The sequence below is a fragment of the Thalassophryne amazonica genome, chromosome 9 (assembly GCF_902500255.1).
Source record: "Thalassophryne amazonica chromosome 9, fThaAma1.1, whole genome shotgun sequence".
NCBI lineage: Eukaryota > Metazoa > Chordata > Actinopteri > Batrachoidiformes > Batrachoididae > Thalassophryne > Thalassophryne amazonica.
In genome coordinates this window covers 92,212,341-92,236,112 of record NC_047111.1, presented here as the reverse complement: position 1 = coordinate 92,236,112, position 23,772 = coordinate 92,212,341, and the positions used below count along the sequence as shown (strand labels likewise).

The following is a 23,772-nucleotide window of genomic DNA, read 5'->3' as shown; positions in this document are numbered from 1 at the left end:
ACAGCTAACTGATCACCTGCAGAGGAATGGTCTATTTGAAGAGTTTCAGTCAGGTTTTAGAATTCATCATAGTACAGAAACAGCATTAGTGAAGGTTACAAATGATCTTCTTATGGCTTCGGACAGTGGACTTATCTCTGTGCTTGTTCTGTTGGACCTCAGTGCTGCTTTTGATACTGTTGACCATAAAATTTTATTACAGAGGTTAGAGCATGTCATAGGTATTAAAGGCACTGCGCTGCGGTGGTTTGAATCATATTTGTCTAATAGATTACAGTTTGTTCATGTAAATGGGGAATCTTCTTCACAGACTAAAGTTAATTATGGAGTTCCACAAGGTTCTGTGCTAGGACCAATTTTATTCACTTTATACATGCTTCCCTTAGGCAGTATTATTAGACGGTATTGCTTAAATTTTCATTGTTACGCAGATGATACCCAGCTTTATCTATCCATGAAGCCAGAGGATACACACCAATTAGCTAAACTGCAGGATTGTCTTACAGACATAAAGACATGGATGACCTCTAATTTCCTGCTTTTAAACTCAGATAAAACTGAAGTTATTGTACTTGGCCCCACAAATCTTAGAAGCATGGTGTCTAACCAGATCGTTACTCTGGATGGCATTTCCCTGATCTCTAGTAATACTGTGAGAAATCTTGGAGTCATTTTTGATCAGGATATGTCATTCAAAGCGCATATTAAACAAATATGTAGGACTGCCTTTTTGCATTTACGCAATATCTCTAAAATCAGAAAGGTCTTGTCTCAGAGTGATGCTGAAAAACTAATTCATGCATTTATTTCCTCTAGGCTGGACTATTGTAATTCATTATTATCAGGTTGTCCTAAAAGTTCCCTAAAAAGCCTTCAGTTGGTTCAGAATGCTGCAGCTAGAGTACTGACGGGGACTAGCAGGAGAGAGCATATCTCACCCGTGTTGGCCTCTCTTCATTGGCTTCCTGTTAATTCTAGAATAGAATTTAAAATTCTTCTTCTTACTTATAAGGTTTTGAATAATCAGGTCCCATCTTATCTTAGGGACCTCGTAGTACCATATTACCCCATTAGAGCGCTTCGTTCTCAGACTGCGGGCTTACTTGTAGTTCCTAGGGTTTGTAAGAGTAGAATGGGAGGCAGAGCCTTCAGCTTTCAGGCTCCTCTCCTGTGGAACCAGCTCCCAATTCAGATCAGGGAGACAGATACCCTCTCTACTTTTAAGATTAGGCTTAAAACTTTCCTTTTCGCTAAGGCTTATAGTTAGGGCTGGATCGGGTGACCCTGGACCATCCCTTGGTTATGCTGCTTTAGACGTAGATTGTGGGGGGGTTCCCATGATGCACTGTTTCTTTCTCTTTTTGCTCCGTATGCATCACTCTGCATTTAATCATTAGTGATCGATCTCTGCCCCCCTTCACGGCATGTCCTTTTCCTGTTTTTTTCCCTCGGCCCCAACCAGTCTCAGCAGAGGACTGCCTCTCCCTGAGCCTGGTTCTGCTGGAGGTTTCTTCCTGTTAAAAGGGAGTTTTTCCTTCCCACTGTTGCCAAGTGCTTGCTCATAGGGGGTCGTTTTGACCGTTGGGGTTTTTCATAATTATTGTATGGCCTTGCCTTGCAATATGGAGCGCCTTGGGGCAACTGTTTGTTGTGATTTGGCGCTATATAAGAAAAAAGTTGATTGATTGATTGATTGATAGATTCATTATTATAATTGAGGCGAAAACAAGTTTGTGTTGGCCTCCTTTGTACAAAAAAGAATGAAAAAACTTTGCTGCTCAGTTCTGGACGGTATTTAGTATAACCCCATGCAGCAGGAAGTGTCTAGAAATTCAGTTCATTCACATTGGCATTGTACTAAATAGCCCTTTGTTTCTCCAGATTTCCTTTCTTTTATATTTAATCTTTGTTCACATATCTTTTAAGGATTAGACAAAGTTTCTCATGTGAACATTTAATTGAACTTACCTCTGATTGTCGTGGATGATGATGGATATGAAATCTTTTTTGTCTGATGAGCATTAAGGCTGTCATGATTAGGAATTTCTGAAGATGATTGTCAGACAAATAATTGTAATTGACGAATATATTGTCTATTTTTTTTCCTTCTTTATATTCTACTATCATAGTATAATTAGCTTTAATGATACACATTCTGTGCTGTCCTTTACTGTACACTTTAATGAATAAGAGCAATTTTATGATGTTTTGAACATAAAGACATTAGTATCTTCTCCATTCCTTAAGAGTATTTATTGTGATCAATCTGCTGCAACAGGGCAAGCATTTAAGCACACTCACATTCACCAAGAGCCAGTTGACGGGATGCACCAGCTGGCGATTGTGCTGGTATGGTCTTTCCAAGTTCGGCGTATTGCTGTGGGTGGTGGGTCTGTAGATGTTTTTTCAGATTTGTTGTGTTAGCGCTTCTGACCGGCACCTTTTTTACAGCCAAGTTTACATATCGCTTCCTCCACGTTACTGGGCTCTCCCTTATCGTTAGGCTTAAAACTGAAATGCATTCACAGCGGTGCTGTGGTACGTGGCTTTGGAGCCAGAACCTCCTCACCCTCCATGTTATTATCCTACCTTGCCAACCATCCGACCAAGATGAGAAACAAACAGAGTGAATAAGGCAGCGAGGCTGCAATGCTGTGTGCGGCTGCTGCTGCAGCACAATGACGTCAGATTGAGTCATTTTATGCAACTTTGTGGATCAAATAAATAATTCACGGTAATCCTGAATATGAAAAATTTTCAAATATGAAAAATAATCGCAATTGGTGAATATTGTAATAATTGTGACTGCCTTAATGAGAATGCCGTTTCACAAACATACAGGAAGTGAAATGGATTCTGGGAAAAACAGCGCTGCCCTCTTTTATAAGTCACTGAAACTAATCTGAAGGGTACCCACATTAGAAACGACAGAAGTAAACCAATACATTACAGTAAAAATTCATGTGACTCACATTACCCAATCCCATGTTTGTGACTCGCATTACAGATATTCAGTGCCTTATTTTGTATCAGAGTAATGCAGAAATGACCTGTTTTTTGGCATGATTGTCTTTGGTAAAGTCAAGGGAAGCATATTTATCAGTAGCAGTTTTATTGTGGAAGGGGCTTCAGTGAAGTAAAAAAAAAATGGCCGTTTTCGTGACTAGCGTTACAGGATTTTTCATGCTGGGTTCAGAAGGCTGTTATACAAAAAGTACATTAGATAACATATTATGTGGAAAAAATGCTGATATGAAGGCCTAGTGAATTTACACTGGAATGATGAAATGTGTGCAAATTAAGCTGTAGGAGTAAAAGGAAATGATTGCTCTCTGGACATCTAGCAAAGGAGCTTTCTACACATTAAGTTTGAATGATGTGATTTTCATAAATGTATACCGTGGCCATCAAGTACAGCCGTTTCCTGCAACTGCAACATATTCAGTCAAAAAATGCACAATCAATAGTACGGCGACGTGGAGCTGCCAGCTATATAAATATAATTTGACTCAGTAACATGTAATAACGTGAAAGGTTTCATGTTATAACGTGATATTTATTACGTTATAACGTGATATTTATCACGTTATTTCATGATGCACAACTATCATGTTATTTCATGATTTGGATTTTTCACGTTTTTTCGTGAAATTATCATGTTATTTCGTGATAAGAAATTATCACGTTATTCCGAGATATGAATCTATCACGTTATTTCATAATATGAAATTATCACGTTATTTAGAATTATGAAATTATCATGTTATTTTGTGATAAACATTTATCACGTTATTTCATGATATTTTTACGTTATAACGTGAAAACATCAATATGATTTTACTTTGATACACAGCCAAGCCAGTCTACTAGCGCACTTCCCTTTCACGTCACGTCATGTAGAATGTCACCATGCCTTAAACCAAACTTGAAATAGAACTGAATTAAGTCATGTAGACAAGCTATGTTCCTTGACTGAACCTGGGAAATGTTGACGTGCTGAATAGCCTACATATCATGAAATAACATGATAAATGCTTAACACGAAATAACGTGATAGTTGCATATCTCAGAATAACGTGATAATTTCTTATCTCAGAATAACGTGATAGTTGCATATCTCGGAATAACGTGATAAGTTCATATCATGATATAACATGATAATTTCTTGTTATAATGTGATAATTTCTCGTTATAACATGAAAATACAGCATCATGAAATAACATGATAATTTCATATCACGAAATAACGTGATAAGTATCACGTTATAACATGATAAATATCACGTTATAACATGAAACTTTTCACGTAATTATATGATACTGAGCCAAATATATATTAGGGCTTGGCAGCTCAGAGCTTCTGTACAATAGAGTCTCAATTTGGGGAAAAAAACCCACATTTACCAACTTGGCATGGAATTGCGCAAAGGGGCAAGTCTGCCACGTTGTCATAGCATACATCTAGTTGTGGTTTGGGTCTTGATGGTTGTGGTGTGTAGAATGACATCTGTGGAGCTGGAGAGGTGGATGATGGTCGACCAATTTTGGAAGTTGGCTTATTGAACTGGCTCAAACTGTGGTTGACGGCAAGGCAAAACTATTTGAGAGACATTGGTTCCTGGTTCAGGAGGACAGTGTCCCTTTTAAAGACCAGCCAGGATTTTGCAATGCAGAAGTCTAGAATGCATCCAAACAGGGGAAGATATCATCTCCTTGACTTGGCTGGGGTCTTGTACAGGTGTACAAGGATGTCGGAAAGATCAGTTCCTCCCGTGTGCTCATTGTGGGCCAGGATGAGTGATGGGCATGGGATGGAGATCTTTGCACAGGACTCCTTCTTACTCCACCTTTGCACTGTTGAAAAGGGCATGATTCCACTGACATTACTTAGCAGGTTGACACATTTGTTTTCAAACCATTTCATGGCAGTGACCCCTTCAGCAGCCCTGTAATTATAGGCTCCATGCCACTTCTTCATCAGGTCTTTGTCTGCCATCCAAGGAGCTCCACCAGTGCGGTTTGGTCGTATGGTGCTGATGTACTTAACACTCAGGTCAGTGTGCAGGTGCTGGACCAAGTTATAACTTGTGATGAAGTTGTCACAAAAGACTGTACTTTGAACAAAATTGGAAAGCAAATACTTTAAAGCTGTCAGAATGCTGAGCAGAGACGCCTAAGCAGAAGGATGGCACACTTAGTTCTCAGCAAATTTCTTTATTTCCAAAAAAATACCAGCTTGTACAACTCACAATGACAGCTGTTATGCACTTCGGGACACAGTGAGGGCAGCGCAACAAAGATCCAGACCAGAAAGCTTGACACCTGAGTTCAGTCCAAGGTCTATAAACAAATATTTCAAGAGGGGAAAAAAGCAAAGGTAGCAAAAAGTAGTACTTGCCACCAGTAGAGGCAAGTAGCTTGCCTCTACTGGTGGTTGGCTCTCACTGCGGTATTGTATCACTTCCTGTTCCGGAGCACAGCGGTGTTTTGCTGTGTCTGTTAGTTGTTTAATCTGCGTAGTTAGATTGATCTAGATAACGATTTGTTTCACAGTGTAATCTTCACGTGCCTTAACTAAAGCACTCCCTCTGCTGAATCACCTCTAAATTATTTACACATTATTCACTTTGTGTGTTTTTAGGAATCCGCTAGCTTAGTACAGCTACTAGCTCTTAGCCGATTTAGCATGGCGGCTTCTCCTGTCTCTCCCGCACTTTTCTGCTCTGGGTGTGAAATGTTTAGTTATTCCTCGGCCTCCTTTAGCAGTAATGGTACTTGTAATAAGTGTAGCTTATTCGTAGCTTTGGAGGCCAGGCTGGGCGAATTGGAGACTCAGCTCTGCACCGTGGAAAATTCTACAGCTAGCCAGGCCCCTGTAGTCGGTGCGGACCAAGGTAGCTTAGCCGCCGTTAGTTCCCTTCCAGCAGATCCCGAGCAGCTGGGAAAGCAGGCCGACTGGGTGACTGTGAAGAGGAAGCGTAGTCCTAAACAGAAGCCCCGTGTACACCGCCAACCCGTTCACATTTCTAACCGTTTTTCCCCACTCGGCGACACACCCACCGAGGATCAAACTCTGGTTATTGGCAACTCTGTTTTGAGAAATGTGAAGTTAGCGACACCAGCAACCATAGTCAATTGTCTTCCGGGGGCCAGAGCAGGCGACATTGAAGGAAATTTGAAACTGCTGGCTAAGGCTAAGCGTAAATTTGGTAAGATTGTAATTCACGTTGGCAGTAATGACACCCGGTTACGCCAATCGGAGGTCACTAAAATTAACACTGAATCGTGTGTAGCTTTGCAAAAACAATGTCGGACTCTGTAGTTTTCTCTGGGCCCCTCCCCAATCGGACCAGGAGTGACATGTTTAGCTGCATGTTCTCCCTGAATTGCTGGCTGTCTGAGTGGTGTCCAAAAAATGAGGTGGGCTTCATAGATAATTGGCAAAGCTTCTGGGGAAAACCTGGTCTTGTTAGGAGAGACGGCATCCATCCCACTTTGGATGGAGCAGCTCTCATTTCTAGAAATCTGGCCAATTTTCGTAAATCCTCCAAACCGTGACTATCCAGGGTTGGGACCAGGAAGCAGAGTTGTAGTCTTAAACACCTCTCTGCAGCTTCTCTCCCCCTGCCATCCCCTCATTACCCCATCCCCGTAGAGACGGTGCCTGCTCCCAGACTACCAATAACCAGCAAAAATCTATTTAAGCATAAAAATTCAAAAAGAAAAAATAATATAGCACCTTCAACTGCACCACAGACTAAAACAGTTAAATGTGGTCTATTAAACATTAGGTCTCTCTCTTCTAAGTCCCTGTTAGTAAATGATATAATAATTGATCAACATGTTGATTTATTCTGCCTTACAGAAACCTGGTTATAGCAGCATGAATATGTTAGTTTAAATGAGTCAACACCCCCGAGTCACACTAACTGCCAGAACGCTTGTAGCACGGGCCGAGGCGGAGGATTAGCAGCAATCTTCCATTCCAGCTTATTAATTAATCCAAAACCCAGACAGAGCTTTAATTCATTTGAAAGCTTGACTCTTAGTCTTGTCCATCCAAATTGGAAGTCCCAAAAACCAGTTTTATTTGTTATTATCTATCGTCCACCTGGTCGTTACTGTGAGTTTCTCTGTGAATTTTCAGACCTTTTGTCTGACTTAGTGCTTAGCTCAGATAAGATAATTATAGTGGGCGATTTTAACATCCACACAGATGCTGAGAATGACAGCCTCAACACTGCATTTAATCTATTATTAGACTCAATTGGCTTTGCTCAAAATGTAAATGAGTCCACCCACCACTTTAATCATATCTTAGATCTTGTTCTGACTTATGGTATGGAAATTGAAGACTTAACAGTATTCCCTGAAAACGCCCTTCTGTCTGATCATTTCTTAATAACATTTACATTTACTCTGATGGACTACCCAGCAGTGGGGAATAAGTTTCATTACACTAGAAGTCTTTCAGAAAGTGCTGTAACTAGGTTTAAGGATATGATTCCTTCTTTATGTTCTCTAATGCCATATACCAACACAGTGCAGAGTAGCTACCTAAACTCTGTAAGTGAGATAGAGTATCTCGTCAGTAGTTTTACATCCTCATTGAAGACAACTTTTGATGCTGTAGCTCCTCTGAAAAAGAGAGCTTTAAATCAGAAGTGCCTGACTCCGTGGTATAACTCACAAACTCGCAGCTTAAAGCAGATAACCCGTAAGTTGGAGAGGAAATGGCATCTCACTAATTTAGAAGATCTTCACTTAGCCTGGAAAAAGAGTCTGTTGCTCTATAAAAAAGCCCTTCGTAAAGCTAGGACATCTTACTACTCATCACTAATTGAAGAAAATAAGAACAACCCCAGGTTTCTTCTCAGCACTGTATCCAGGCTGACAAAGAGTCAGAGCTCTATTGAGCCGAGTATTCCTTTAACTTTAACTAGTAATGACTTCATGATTTTCTTTGCTAATAAAATTTTAACTATTAGAGAAAAAATTACTCAAAACCATCCCAAAGACGTATCGTTATCTTTGGCTGCTTTCAGTGATGCCGGTATTTGGTTAGACTCTTTCTCTCTGATTGTTCTGTCTGAGTTATTTTCATTAGTTACTTCCTCCAAACCATCAACATGTCTATTAGACCCCATTCCTACCAGGTTGCTCAAGGAAGTCCTACCATTAATTAATGCTTCGATCTTAAATATGATCAATCTATCTTTATTAGTTGGCTATGTACCACAGGCTTTTAAGGTGGCAGTAATTAAACCATTACTTAAAAAGCCATCACTTGACCCAGCTATCTTAGCTAATTATAGGCCATTTAAAGGTCTTGTCTCAGAGTGATGCTGAAAAACTAATTCATGCATTTATTTCCTCTAGGCTGGACTATTGTAATTCATTATTATCAGGTTGTCCTAAAAGTTCCCTGAAAAGCCTTCAGTTAATTCAAAATGCTGCAGCTAGAGTACTGACAGGGACTAGAAGGAGAGAGCATATCTCACCCATATTGGCCTCTCTTCATTGGCTTCCTGTTAATTCTAGAATAGAATTTAAAATTCTTCTTCTTACTCATAAGGTTTTGAATAATCAGGTCCCATCTTATCTTAGGGACCTCATAGTACCATATCACCCCAATAGAGCGCTTCGCTCTCAGACTGCAGGCTTACTTGTAGTTCCTTGGGTTTGTAAGAGTAGAATGGGAGGCAGAGCCTTCAGCTTTCAGGCTCCTCTCCTGTGGAACCAGCTCCCAATTCAGATCAGGGAGACAGACACCCTCTCTACTTTTAAGATTAGGCTTAAAACTTTCCTTTTTACTAAAGCTTATAGTTAGGGCTGGATCAGGTGACCCTGAACCATCCCTTAGTTATGCTGCTATAGACTTAGACTGCTGGGGGGTTCCCATGATGCACTGAGTGTTTCTTTCTCTTTTTTCTCTGTATGCACCACTCTGCATTTAATCATTAGTGATTGATCTCTGCTCCCCTCCACAGCATGTCTTTTTCCTGGTTCTCTCCCTCAGCCCCAACCAGTCCCAGCAGAAGACTGCCCCTCCCTGAGCCTGGTTCTGCTGGAGGTTTCTTCCTGTTAAAAGGGAGTTTTTCCTTCCCACTGTTGCCAAGTGCTTGCTCACAGGGGGTCGTTTTGACCGTTGGGGTTTTTCCGTAATTATTGGCTTTGCCTTACAATATAAAGCACCTTGGGGCAACTTTTTGCTGTGATTTGGCGCTATATAAATAAAATTGATTTGATTTGAAAAAGATCCAAGCATGGAGAAACATGAAAATGAAAAAAAAAATTGAGCACAATGACTAGTCATCTAGCAAAAAAGTTCTATGATGTTTATTGGCAGTTGGCAAAACTAGTGCTGCATTACTGACACCAACTGGACTGGAGTGCAAGACAGCCAGAACAACGCAAAAAGGAAAGAAGCACACCTCCTCACTCCTCATTCAGTGCACTCTTTACCAATTCCCAGTGCAACCCGGTAATAAACCCAGTGGTGGGCACAGATAACCAAAAAAATTAACTTTGATAACAGATAAGCAGATAACTGAAAAGTTATCTTTGATAAAGATAAACCAATAAACCACCCAAAAATGTATCGGAAGTTACAGATAACCGATAAATTCCAGTATTGTCTCTAGTACATTTGCAACTACTAACACACTGAATTTGAGTTTTAACACCACAATCGCTTTTGGAAGCATCAAAAGACTCAGACAATGAGCCCGCACTTCTATGTTTGAACATCCTGCCCCCTGCTAGAAGTTACATGGCTACAGCACAGAAGCAGCCTGAGAGCAGCCACAAAGCCAGGTCTCTACTGATCACAATGTTCCGGTCAGGTGGAGGTGTTGGAAAATAAAGGCATGCTAACTTATGGTTTTGTGTGAATACTGATAGAATAACTCCATTACTGTCAATTCTGTCATTTGTACGTACAAAGTTAAAATATAACATATATCTTTTAATGTTGAATAATGCACTAATTCTGAGGTTTTGTAACAAACACAGACAGATCGCAAAGGATTCTGGGTAAAAGTGCCTCTGCTAAACACTGATTGGTTCAGTCATTCATTATGTAAACCAACACATTAATGTGACGTGTGTCGTGTGTTGGTGTTTACAGATAAATGTGCTTTTAAAATATTCCAATTTTTATTTGTAAAAACAGGCATTTTTACAGAACCCTGGAAGTGTCATCGCAAAATGTTTTGCATGTGGAGAGAATGTGCGCATGTTTTATGATGTTGTAAAACGTGCACTCAATATTGTCTTGACACATAAATGTTGGCTTTACACTGTGCGAGATTTGGCCCTTTTTCAGATGATTTTTTTCATTCGTGCGAGAATTTTTTGGTCCGAGTTTCAGGTTAATCACATGCCCTGCATTATGTAGTGCACATGGAGTAGCAAGCTGCGTTCAACATCTCACGACCACCTCCTGATCACAAATCGTATGGTCGAATGAAAATCAAACCTGTTTGATATTATTCTGGTCGGCCGTCGTGAGGGTATCAACAAGCGTCCAACCTCTTGCACTGTGCCTGTGCAAACACCGCAGACCTGTCTTGTAATGTTTATTTTTTTTGTTGTTGTTGTTGTTTTGTTTTGTTTCTAAACTTAATTTGTAAAAAATAAAAAAAGCCATTTGCAAAGCCAAAAAGTTGATTTGACAACCATCTGATATAACTGGGGTCAAAATAAATAGAACATTGCCATCTACTGGTGCCCAGATGCTTAGTACTTAGGGTGAATACTGCCATGAACACTACTGGCCAGTAGATGGCAGTAGAGGCCTTGAAAACTTGCCAAAACAAAATCCCAGATAATCCGTGTCTGCTACATTTAAGATGCATGGAATTTAACAAATACAATAATGTCTATAAGCCCAGAGAATATATTCACGACAGTTTTAGGCACTACAGTTTAATGCTGTTGTCTGTGGAGCCTGAACAGAGTGTCTGAAATGCATTTGTCCTGTCGTGAACGTACTGCGATTACCCTATCCTACCCATAATGCACTGCTGGGCACAGCATGTGCTCACAAAACCTAAAAAATTAGTACATTACTTTAAAACTAAAACATATATCTGATATTTTCACTTTATAAAACTTCAGATATGACAGTAATTTTAAATAACTTGTCCAACATTAGTTGGTTAAAATTTGAACCATAAGTTAAAAATGTATGCCTCTGGATGACTTAGGTGATATTGACAGTATACCAGTATGGTGTTAAAGAAAATTATTTATTTGTTGTTGTTGTTTGTGACCAGTTCTCTTTTGTCTAAAGGGGATAGAGTGGCTTTTCCTGAAAGCAGCTCTCTTCTATTTGCAGAGGGTAGAACTATACATCTGTTAAGAAACTTTTAACAGGTAGGTGCTCAACTAATTTTAAAAATGTTTGCAGCTGTTCAGCATTATGGTATTGGAAGATAATTAGTCTGATAATGAAAACATTATCTTTGATAATTATCTGTTATCGGGTTATCTTTAGCAGATTTCACTTCATTTCATCTTCTTCATAGTTAATTCCACCAACCATGAAGAAAAAAAAAAACAAAATTTGCTAACCAAATATGCTGGAGCAGGTGCAGTCTGTGCAGCCTTTTATCAACGTGTGACAGGGCCTGTCACACGTTGATGATTTAGCTGATTAGTATGATGACAGCCCCATTTCTACAGGGTGGTATGGGTCGGAACAGTTAAGTTTGGCTTGGTTTGTGTTTCAACCGTTGGCAGAACACCTTTGTATGGCAGGAAGAGCACATGATGACAAACACATCATTGACCACGTGTACGCTTTTGCCCAGCCTGTCCCTTCCACGCGAAGGCCAAACAGTAATTTAACATTTTTTAATTTTATTTTGTTTTTGTCTTGGTGGATCATGGGATGAATGCTGAAGAATCGACTGTTTTAAATGCTGATGTCAATGAATGTGGAGCTGTGACTCAAACAACTTTTAAAATAAGTTAATTTTCTTGCGGTAGCACAAAGCACCGGTGCCCTCTGGTTCAGTCTGAGAAACACACCAGAAGCAGACAAAATACAGAGAGACTTCTTTTAAAATGCTACATTTCTTCAGCCATGACAAGGAACTAAAGTATTTTCAGACATCGTTTTCCAAAATCAGGAGGCTTTATGTGGATACATTTTCATCAGGCTGTGATGATGAATACAATTGAACCAATCAGACTTTATATTTACTCCATGTATGAATGGTTTTAATATTTGAAATGATCTGAACAGTTCACATGAGGACTACAGCTTTCAGTTGTTGAGCCAATTAATGGACAGCATCAATGGAAATATTTGGACTTATACTGTAGGTAACTTACAAGAAATGTGTGTCAACAATCGCATAACCTACCAACAACGTATGTCCTGCATATGCAGGAGGTATGAGTCATGTGCTGGCATGCGTCAAAAATATTGTGCTATGCCATATACCAGTATGCATCAATGTGCTCTTAACTTACACAAAACTTACCCTAACTTATTAGATCTATGCCAGCGTATTCGGCATATTTTTCATATGTTGGCATACGCTGGCTAAATCGTCAAGGTGTAACATGCCTGTTATCTACTTCTGCATATGAAATTCCCAACTTAATCTTGGTCTGTGTTACAATCTCAGCTTTTTTATGTACACACCACACATGCGTGATACACAGCACTGTGGTCTCCACCACAGTTACAGTATTTAAGATGAGCTCTATCCTCACACTGTCCATAATTGTGTTTGCCCCACATCTACCACACCTCTGTTTTCTCTGGAACACCACAGTAATGTGAATAAAACCCTGGCAGCGGTAACATCAGAGAGGTGGCTGTACATAAGGCCAAACAGAAAAGCAAATATACAAGTAGTCAACAAAAAATGTCAAGAAACATAATTACTGACCAATAATGAAAACACTACTCTTGCTCATTTTGGAGAAATCACAGGCCAACATGAAATGAACAATGGCAGAAGATACAATGGTAACCCCAGTGGGTTCAGTTATTAGCTGGTGACATTAACATAAATTAATTCAGGTCTTTGAACATTTAATTATATTTTTGATGACACATTGAATGTCTGACAGATTATGGCACTTAAGTCATTAATCATCAATAACCTTTGGGCATCAACAGCAAATACCAACGAGGAGTGGCTTTGTCTTTGGCAAGTAGAGCTCAGTCCATAACACATCAAGATCATCATAAAGATTTGTGCATGGACTACAGGTGCTGGTCATATAATTAGAATAGGAATAAGTTGATTTATTTCAGTAATTCCATTCAAAAAGTGAAACTTGTATATTATATTCATTCATTGCAGACAGACATATATTTCAAATGTTTATTTCTTTTCATTTTGATCATTATAACTGACAACTAATGAAAACCCCAAATTCAGTATCTCAGAAAATTAGAATATTAAGACGAATACAAAAAAATGATTTTTTTTTTACAAATGTTGGCCAACTAAAAAGTATGAAGATGAAAAGTATGAGCATGTACAGCACTCAGTACGTAGTTGGGGCTCCTTTTGCATGAATTACTACAGCAATGCGGCATGGCATGGAGTCGATCAGTCTGTGGCACTGCTCAGGTGGTAGGAGAGCCCAGGTTGCTCTGATAGTGGCCTTCAGCTCTTCTGCATTGTTGGATCTGGCGTGTCGCATCTTCCTTTTCACAATACGCCCATAGATTTTCTAAGGGGTTAAGGTCAGGTGAGTTTGCTGGCCAATTAAGAACAGGGATACCATGGTCCTTAAACCAGGTACTGGTAGCTTTGGCACTGTGTGCAGGTGCCAAGTCCCATTGGAAAATGAAATCTGTGTCTCCATAAAGTTGGTCAGCAGCAGGAAACATGAAGTGCTCTACAACTTCCTGGTAGATGGCTTTGTTGACCTTGGACCTCATGTAACACAGTGGACCAACACCAGCAGATGACATGGCACCCCAAACCATCAATGACTGTGAAAGCTTTACACTGGACCTCAAGCAACGTGGATTCTGTGCCTCTCCTCTCTTCCTCCAGACTCTGGGACCTTGATTTATAAAGGAAATGCAAAATTTACTTTCATCAGAGAACATAACTTTGGACCACTCAGCAGCAGTCCAGTCATTTTTGTCTTTAGCCCAGGCAGCAAGACGTCAAGTCAGCAGTCTGCCCCATGATTGTATAGCCTACAGAACTAGACTGAGAGACCAGTTAAAGACCTTTGCAGGTGTTTTGAGTTAATTAGCTGATTAGAGTGTGACACCAGGTGTCTTCAATATCAACCTTTTCACAATATTCTAATTTTCTGAGATACTGAATTTGGGGTTTCATTAGTTGTCAGTTATAATCATCAAAATGAAAAGAAATAAACAACTGAAATATATCCGTCTGTGTGTAATGAATGAACAGAATATGCAAGTTTCACTTTTTGAATGGAATTACTGAAATAAATCAACTTTTTCATAATATTCTAATTATATGGCCAGCACCTGTATATGTAGTGTCAGCACAAACATAAGTAAAAACACCACCTCCCAAACAATTCTGGTCCTTATGAAGAAGATCCTGCCTCAGAGGTATGCGATCTATCACCGCAGCCCGGGACTCAGCGATGCCATGTACGGTGCATCTGGAAAGTATTCACACCAATCTCTTTTTCCACATTTTGTTATGTTACAGCTTTATTCCAAAATGAAATGATTTTTTTCCCTCAAAATTCTCCTCACAACACCTCATAATGACAACATGAAAAATGTTTTTCACACCCTTTGCTCAATATGTTGTTGGTAGGCTACAACTTTAGCAACAATTTCAGTCTCAAGTCTTCTTTAATATAATGTCACAAGTTTGGTGCACCTATGTTTGGACAGTTCTGCCCATTCCTCTTTGCAGCACCTCTCAAGTTCCATCAGGTTGGATGGGGAGTGTTGGTGCACAGCCATTTTCAGATCTCTCCACAGTCGGATTCAGGTCTGGGCTCTGGCTGGGCCACTCAAGGACATTCATAGAGTTGTCCTGAAGCTACTCCTTTGATATCTTGGCTGTGTGCTTAGGGTCATTGTCCTGCTGAAAGATGAACCGTCACCCCAGTCTGAATTCAAGAGCACTCTGGAGCAGGTTTTCATCCAGGATGGCTCTGTACATTGTTGGCATTCATCCTTCCCTCAATCCTGACTAGTCTCCCAGTTCCTGCCGCTGAAAAACATCCCCACAGCACTATTCTGCCACCCACCATGCTTCACTGTAGGGATGGTGCCTGGTTTCCTCCAAACATTACGTCTCGCATTCACACCAAGAGTTCAATCTTTCTCTCATTAGACCAGAGAATTTTGTTTCCCACATTATGAGTCTTTCAGGTACCTTTGGCAAATTCCAGGTGGGCTGCCATGTGCCTTTACTAAGGAGTGGAGATGTTTGTCCTTCTGGAAGGTTCCCTCTCTCTTGGACTTGGAATCTCTTATCACCTTGGCTATTAAAATAGACAAGAGGCTGTTAGAAGAGGCAGGCCACTGTCGTGGACGTGGATCACCAACATGGAGGGGAAGGAACGACAGCAAAGATAGCTGTCTTCCAGGCTGACTACGCCACCATCAGCACAGCGGAAACCAGCATGAAGGACCCCGTGCAGCTGGGACACACTCGTCTTTCGCAGAGGAACGCCAGCAGATGATTAGGTCTGACAGTATACTTTCAGACATAATCATACCTCTGAGACAATTCCTGTGTTTACTGACTCATTCTGATGCTAACCTCCTGTACCCATCTCTTGCTAGAAGTCTAACCAGGAGACAGAATGTTCCGCTTTCCACAACTCCTCATTCTCAGCCTGTGCAGGTTTCGTTTGCTGATGACATAACTGCAAAGAACAGCTATCCTCTTCCATTAATGGCATCAGCTTTTGAGCAACTGGAGGGGGCTAAGGTATTCACCAAGCTAGATTTATGCTACGTTTACACATAATGACGACAAGTCACGAATGCCACGAAGTACACATTCCTGGCCGCTGATCACGAATGTGATGATTCGGGGCAGAGGCGTCAGGTGTCCTCAGGAACTGCTGCAACCTGTTACCACGCGTTATGATTAATGGCACATGTTGCCGGAGAATTATCAGGAACCATTACGCACGGTCAAGAGTAGTGTTCCGCATTGCTACGCGCTATCGCACGCTATTGCGCATAACAGCGCATCGTTAAGTTCTGTCACGTTGTGAACGAGGTGAATTGTCTCCACACACACACCCATATTCATCCAACCGAATTCAGATCGCTCCAGTTTTTCAGAAGAACTTTGTGACTGCATGCGTAGTTGGACTCTGTGCCATGGAGTGGCGCAGAGAGGAGGAGGACAGCGCCAGATGTGTGGCTTCATGCGGCTGTCGTCTCGCCCATTTTCCGAAACATCAGGCACATGCAGCAGGTGGAACACCTGCAGGAGCACGCTGAAGAGCACTGAAATTTGACTTTTAGCCAACTTGGTGTCAGCAATCAAACTGAATGCGGTACAGCAGGGTTTAATTGTGCGCTTGCTTCTTCCTCCGCCGGACTGGAGAAGGTGCAGAGATGTCTGGCTGCACGTGAGTCTCCTCTCGCTGCTCTGGTTCCTCTGGCTCAGACTTGTTCTTCCGCTCATCAGTTACTGAGGAGCTTCAGCAGGAACTATGGACCGACATTTGGAGCCGAGTTTCATTGTGTGCATGTGACAGAAAACGGATCCGTCATGGCGCGCAGTGAAATGTGACACCGCGTTACAAGTCGTGTCAAAACTTGACAGGTTCCGTGTCACTTCGTAATAACGCGTGACAGTTTGGGCTCCAAGAACCATCACAGGAACCACTACGAACGTTGTCACGTTCTATTAAAGGGGATAGAGAATCAAAATCATCTTTTTCATGTTTTTGGTGTTAGTTCAGAGTCTCCCCGCTGTGGGGAATACACACGAAGTGCCAGCAAGTTTCAGAACCTCTGTTTCAAGTATTTCTCCTTTTTTTAATTGCCCCTAGAAAACAGGCCAATCCATTTTTGAGAGAAAACTTATGTCACTTTTTCACCAATAGCCCCCCCACACACACACCACACCCACCCCCTTTCACACACGCCCCTTCGAAATTAATTATTCATAAGGTTGTGCCCACCCATTCGTACACTCGAAGAGAAGGAATGGTGACTACAGGTGTGCTTTCCCAGGCTGTCTTAGCGGACTACGATCTTCCCACGGAAAGCAATGTACGCGATCACTGGCTTTTATTCATTTTTAACCGCATCCCCAGTACATACAACCGCAGACTATTTCTTTGCTCTGCGCATTTCACGGAGGACTGTTTCACAAACCTTGCACGATTTCGAGCTGGCTTCAGTCGGCATTTAATACTCAGTAGAGGGTCAGTTCCGACTCTGTGACAAAATCAACCCCAGCAATCAGTACAGCCTGTCAGTATCACATTTTCTTTTGTTTTAAATTTGTGTTGCGCCATATTCCTGTTGTAAGAATTGCACGTTAGAATGGCACGTTAGCTGTGGTTTGTTCCTCTAAAGGGAATGAGCTAACCCCTTAGCAGCTAGGGATGTGTATCGAGAACCGGTTCCTTTTGGGTATCGTTAAGAAATGACTCGATCCACCGACATCAATAAGCTTTGTGCTTAAAGATTATGTTATTGGTCCTTCAGAGTGGCTGTTGTTTTGGGGGGTGTTTGTCAGGAAAATGATCATTTCTGTATTGATTACAGACCCTGCAGCGGGTCTGTAAACAACTTTTCTGCAGCGTGGCTTTGCTTTGAACCTTGAACCAATCAAAGCAGTGCTTCGCAGATTGAAGCAGTGCTTCGATTATTCTTTTTCATTTGCTTAATTTTCTCCTGTATAAAACCCTAAAGAGCATACGTTTGTGAGTATTATTTACCTTTTCTATGTTAAACCGACCTGTTATGTTCTTCTGAAACAGTTGATAGATGTATTTTATAACTTAAAAAAAGGGAGCGATGCTAACGCGTTGGCATGTCTATGGCATTTTCAATGTTAAAAGTTAGCATTGCAGCTGTCATCACGTTCGGGTGCATTTGTTTTTAAATTGTAATATTCTTAAATTTATTTTTGTTTATATATTAATAATCTAATGATTATTATATATATTTAGAGAAATAGGCAAAAAAAAAAACCTGAATAGAAACACAACAGAAAATATAAAAGCAATGAAAATAAAAAAAATAATGCTTTCTTTTCAGTGAGAGCAAGGGAAGCCAATCAAACAACGGCAACCGATCAGCGCCACCTACTTGCATTTCATAATGAGGTTGCCAAATAAGCTCCGAAACGACGCCATTAAAGGCAAACGAGGCATTCTAAACCCAGCATAGTAACAGAGCTGGTTTCAGAGAGCCTTTTAGGAAGGTTCTGAGCCATTACAGACCCACCAATTTTTTTGGGGCTACATATCACATCACAGAACAAGGATTAATGCCCCCATTCAACCTCTCTCTATCACCTTTAATAAGTATGCATTTGTGTATTGGACAACATCCTGATTTTCTCCCCCAATGAGCATGTCCGCTCAGTACTGCAGCAGTTACTTCAGAACAACTGTATGTCAAAGCAGAAAAATGCAAATTCCACAAACCCTCAGTATCTTTCCTGGGGTTTGTGCTGGCTGAGGGGGAGGTCAGGATGGACCCAGCTAAGGTAGCTGCAGTGGCCGACTGGACCACACCACGCACCCGCAAGGAGGAGCAGAGATTCCTTGGGTTTTCTATTTTTTATTGGAAGTTCATAAGAAATTTTAGTACCATTGCTTCACCATTGCATGAACTCATCTCTCCACACAGGGTCTTTTGTATGGTCTCCCGAGTGTGATGCTACCTTCAGTGAACTCAAGCAGTATTTACTTCTGCCCTGTGCTGCTACTTCTAGTCCCCAGTCGGCAGTTTCGTGGTGGAGGTGAATGCTTCTGAAATTGGGGTCGAGGCAGTCCTATCTCAAATTAGCCCCACTGATGGTAAACTCCATTGTTGTGATTTTTTTTTCTTTTTTGTCTAGGAAACTATCTACTGCAGAACAAAATTACAATGTTGGTGACCGCAAGCTGCTGTCAGTCAAGGTGGCCCTGGAGGAGTGGCGACATTGGTTAGAGGGGGCTCGGGAAACATTTCATGTCTGGGTTGATCATAAGCATCTCAAATATTTGAAATCAGCTAAATGACTGAACGCTAGACAGGCCCGCTGGGCCATATTCTTTAGCCGCTTTGACTTTGTGCTGTCCTTAATGCCCCGGCTCGGAGAATACTAAACTAGACTCGCTTTCCCATTCATTTGACCCGGATGATATTACCAATGAGCCCAAAAACTTTCTGCCAGCCAAGTGTTTCATCTCTGTTTTTGTCTGAGACATAGAAGCCAAAGTCAAAGCGGCCGCTGAGACTGTCACCCCACCTACTGTTTGTTGTGTGTTGGGGGTTTGGCTGGACATTTTGGTGTTGTTTTCTTTTCTTTGCTCTCCAGGTGGTATGCAAACTGGTTTTTGTCTGTGGAGATGGTGCTGGCAGAAGAGTCCTTCACCCTCATCAGCATTATTAGCTGCACCTGTGGATGATGCTCACGTGTAAACTTAAAGACTTTCAGCTGAAGCAGATAATGAGATGGCGTTCTGCATTTAAGCCATGAGTGGTTCAAGCAGAATTGCCGGGAACTCGACCTTGTGACATTCGTTTGTGAGACGCTGAGGACCGCGCCTGGGTTTGACACATCGTGCCTGTGAAGGAGGACGGGTGAGGGACACATGCTGTCAGCACACATCAGAGGTGATGATTGTCTGAATAAGTGTTAACAGTAATTTGATATTTTGTTACGCAGTATATTTGAACATTGATGAGAATTGTGCAGCTCGCTTCTCACTGCCGTGGCGTACGGAATGATGATCCTCCACCTGTTGTGAGAAGCTGCTCATTTACATAAAGCTTAAATTCAGACCTGAATGTGTTGCTGATAGTGTGTGCCTTTGAAGGATATTTGTTGTAGCTGTTGACTTACCTCACCTTTCACGAGTCAGTTGTCGTATCCACCTGGGGGGTGTTCGGCGGTGAGTCTGGGTCCAGAAGCATCGGGCTTAGATCCATTGGGCGCTGGAGAGTGCGCCGTCCTTCACCTCGCCAGAACAAACCGCACATTTATTTGTACACAATTATTGCACAGACAGGAAATAAACTTGTTTTGTTTTTGGAACCGCTTTCTGGTTATTTTAGCGCTGGGTTCAGTCAGACGCTGGTCCGCTCCTCAACTCACGTCTGCACATAACAGTAGTTCCTGGCCATTCCAAAATGGACCCAGCGGCAGAAGCGGTTCCTTTTGCTGAAAAAGTTCAAGAATACTTGGAGAAGATATGGGAGCAATTACGGCCTCTCGCAAATCAAATTAAACAAACAGATGCTCGCATTACGGAGCTTGCAGCGCAAGCCGTTCTGCTTCCTGCTGCTCCAGCTGCGGCACTATCGATACCGGTGCAGATAACTCCGTCACCCAAGGGGAGGCGAGTGCGGCGGATTATTCCGTGGATTTCCGAATTTTTCTGCTCAGTTCCGGTTGGGATGCCGCAGCTTTGAGAGGAGTGTTTGTGGATGGTTTGAACGATTCATTAAAAGACGAGCTAGCAGTCTGTGACGAACCAAAAGATTCAGATGAGCTGATATCCTTGGCTATTCGTCTAGATGATTGGATAAAGGAGCGTGGACGTGAGAGAGGGCGGACATCAGAGCGGGTCTTTTCGTCTCAGGGCTTTCCCCGACACAGATCAGGGCTGCCTCTTCTTCGCCCCACTGATACTCCTCCGACGGACCCCTGGCTCCTCTTGCGGATGAGCCCATGCAGCTCGGACGAGCTGAAGCCGCCATGTTGCCCCGGTCACATAAGCGTCAAAAAAGAGAACAATGACGTATCTCCAGGTGTTCTTAGACAGGCATAATAATGGACACAAAAAAAAAAAAGGGACAGATCTTTGGTTGTTTAGTTATGTGGGCTGTTTTTTGTTTTCATGTAAGGGGGTTATAAATTGTTTGGGGATTTAGAGGTGGTTCTGGTGGAGTGAACGACTGGCGGTTCGGAGCTCGGCTGGACTCAGGTAATCATTATTTGAAGTTAGGTAATTTTTGTTTGAGGATTGGGTCGTTTTATTTTGTTGTTTTAATTTCCCTGTTTCCCTAACCCCAACCTCACATGCTCTAAGACCGTTTGTCTTTTGGGTTGTGGGGTGGTGCAGGTTGGTTACGCTGAGTGTTTCTCAGAAAACCTCTGCACATGGGGTGGGTTGTCAGGGGCGTTTTTTTGTGTTTGGTTGATCCCCGGTTCCACTCCAGCTCCGGTGGGGCCTTTGACCGTTCGTCATTGGTGTTACCGGGGTGTGGTGCAGCGGGAACGTACCTCAGTCGAGTGGTGGGCCGATCTGTGCCGTTCGCCATTTCGGTAGTTCCACCCCTCCCGATGGGCTGGTGGTATGGTTGGTTTGGGGGCACCGGACGTATTTCTGGTTTTCCGCTGTGCTTAGGGGATGGACTGGTTAGTTTTTCCTGTTTCCTTGCCCAGCTTGGTAGTTTTGTGCCGTTCAACCAAAATTGAGCTGACGATAGGCTCTGGGAGTGATCTGTGGGTCTTTCGGTGTGCTGGGGGGGGGGGGGGGGTAACAGGGTTTGCCGGTTGTTTTATTTGCCCCCGGGGTGGTTTAATGAAGTCCGCTGGGGTTGGATTTTGTGTTTTTTATGTTTCCTTCCAGGTTCCACCTCCATGGTTGATGGGACGGTCCTCTGGGGGGGATTGGCTTGTGGGGCCAACTAGCCAAGTGTGGCCGGGTCTGGGGTTCCTGGGTTGTGGGAGGGTGCCTCCTGGGGTTGATGGTACGGTCCGCTGGGGACACTGTTGCTCCATGAATACCTGGGATCTCTGTGGGATTCCGGCTTTGGCTGTTACTCCTGAACTGGCGGTAAAGGTCTTCTGGGGGTGTTGGGCTCTGCAAGTCGGTCTGGGGGGGTTGTTTGTTATTTTTCTTTGTGAATTTATGTTGGTATTGTGTTGTTGGGGCTATGTTGGGTTTTTCGATTTGGGTGTTTTCTTTTCTTCCCGGGGTTGGATGGGACGTCCCCTGGGGGAGGGTTGGGTGGGTTTTGTGTTTTTCTTGTATGTTGGGTTGTATATGGGACTTTTCGGGGTTTTTTGTTGATGCCAGCCGGCCTTCCAGCCGTGGTGCCCTGTCCTGCTGCCTGCGGTGGACCTTGGGAGCGTTACGCCGTCTGCTTCCTGACGAGGACCCCGGAGGGAGGTGCTGTTCTTGGGCCTGATCTGTTCGAGGGGGAAGAGGAGTCGCCGGGAGGCTTCCTGTTGATGGGGGGTACTGTTGTATGTTGGGGGGTTTGGCTGGACATTTTGGTGTTGTTTTCTTTTCTTTGCTCTCCAGGTGGTATGCAAACTGGTTTTTGTGTGTGGAGACGGTGGTGGCAGAAGAGTCCTTCACCCTCATCAGCATTATTAGCTGCACCTGTGGATGATGCTCACGTGTAAACTTAAAGACTTTCAGCTGAAGCAGATAATGAGATGGCGTTCTGCATTAAGCCATGAGTAGTTCAAGCAGAATTACCGGGAACTCGACCTTGTGACGTTCGTTTGTGAGACGCTGAGGACCGCGCCTGTGTTGACACATCGTGCCTGTGAAGGAGGACGGGTGAGGGACACATGCTGTCAGCACACATCAAGGTGATGATTGTCTGAATAAGTGTTAGCAGTAATTTGATATTTTGTTACGCAGTATATTTGAACATTGATGAGAATTGTGCAGCTCGCTTCTCACTGCCGTGGCGTACGGAAGATGATCCTCCACCTGTAGTGAGAAGCTGCTCATTTACATAAAGCTAAAATTCAGACCTGAATGTGTTTGCTGATAGTGTGTGCCTTTGAAGGATATTTGTTGTAGCTGTTGACTTACCTCACCTTTTCCATCCTTCACAGAGTCAGTTTGTCGTATCCACCTGGGGGGTGTTCGGCGGTGAGTCTGGGTCCAGAAGCGTCGGGCTTCGATCCATTTGGGCGCTGGAGAGCACGCCGTCCTTCACCTCGCCAGACAAACTGCACATTTATGTTGTACACAATTATTGCACAGACGGGAAATAAACTTGTTTTGTTTTTGGAACCGCTTTCTGGTTATTTTAGCGCTGGGTTCAGTCAGACACTGGTCCGCTCCTCAACTCGCGTCTGCACATAACACTTTGTCCTCAGGGGAGATTATTCGCAGTGGACTCGTTAATGGGGTTGGTCATAGAAAATTCACACTGCCACTGGTATTCACACTGCCATGAACACTGCCACTATTGAATAGCAGTGTTCATTGCCACATAATCGCTAGAAGTGCTGAATCACTTAAACAGAATTTTCAGTTTTCAAATTGCCTTTTATTTTACAAATGAAAAAAAATGACAAATTTACAAATACAGATTTACTTGTAAAAACCACACACATGTTACAGTAACTTGTGTGTTTGTTGTTGTTTTTGTTTTGTTTTTACATATACCGACCAACCACTGATGACAGGAAACTAATTTTCCCATAATGCTTTTTGGCATATGTGTCTGTAAAACACTAAAACCTTCAAAATTAGGAAAATTAGGAAAATAAGTATTTGAACACCCTGTGGTTTTGCAAGTTCTCCCACTTAGAAATCATGGAGGGATCTGAAATTTTCATCTTAGGTGCACGTCCACTGTGAGAGACATAATCTAAAAAAAAATTTAAAAAAATCCGGAAATCACAA

The 23,772-nt window shown here is 42.3% G+C and overlaps 1 long non-coding RNA gene across 1 annotated transcript; it reads left to right on the top strand.

Moving 5' to 3' along the window:
- Positions 1 to 14,400: 14,400 nt before the first annotated feature.
- On the top strand, positions 14,401 to 19,986 carry LOC117516605. The gene is made up of 3 exons (XR_004562482.1): positions 14,401 to 14,498; positions 16,504 to 16,507; positions 19,975 to 19,986. It is a non-coding gene; the product is annotated as an uncharacterized LOC117516605 (long non-coding RNA).
- Positions 19,987 to 23,772: the final 3,786 nt, after the last annotated feature.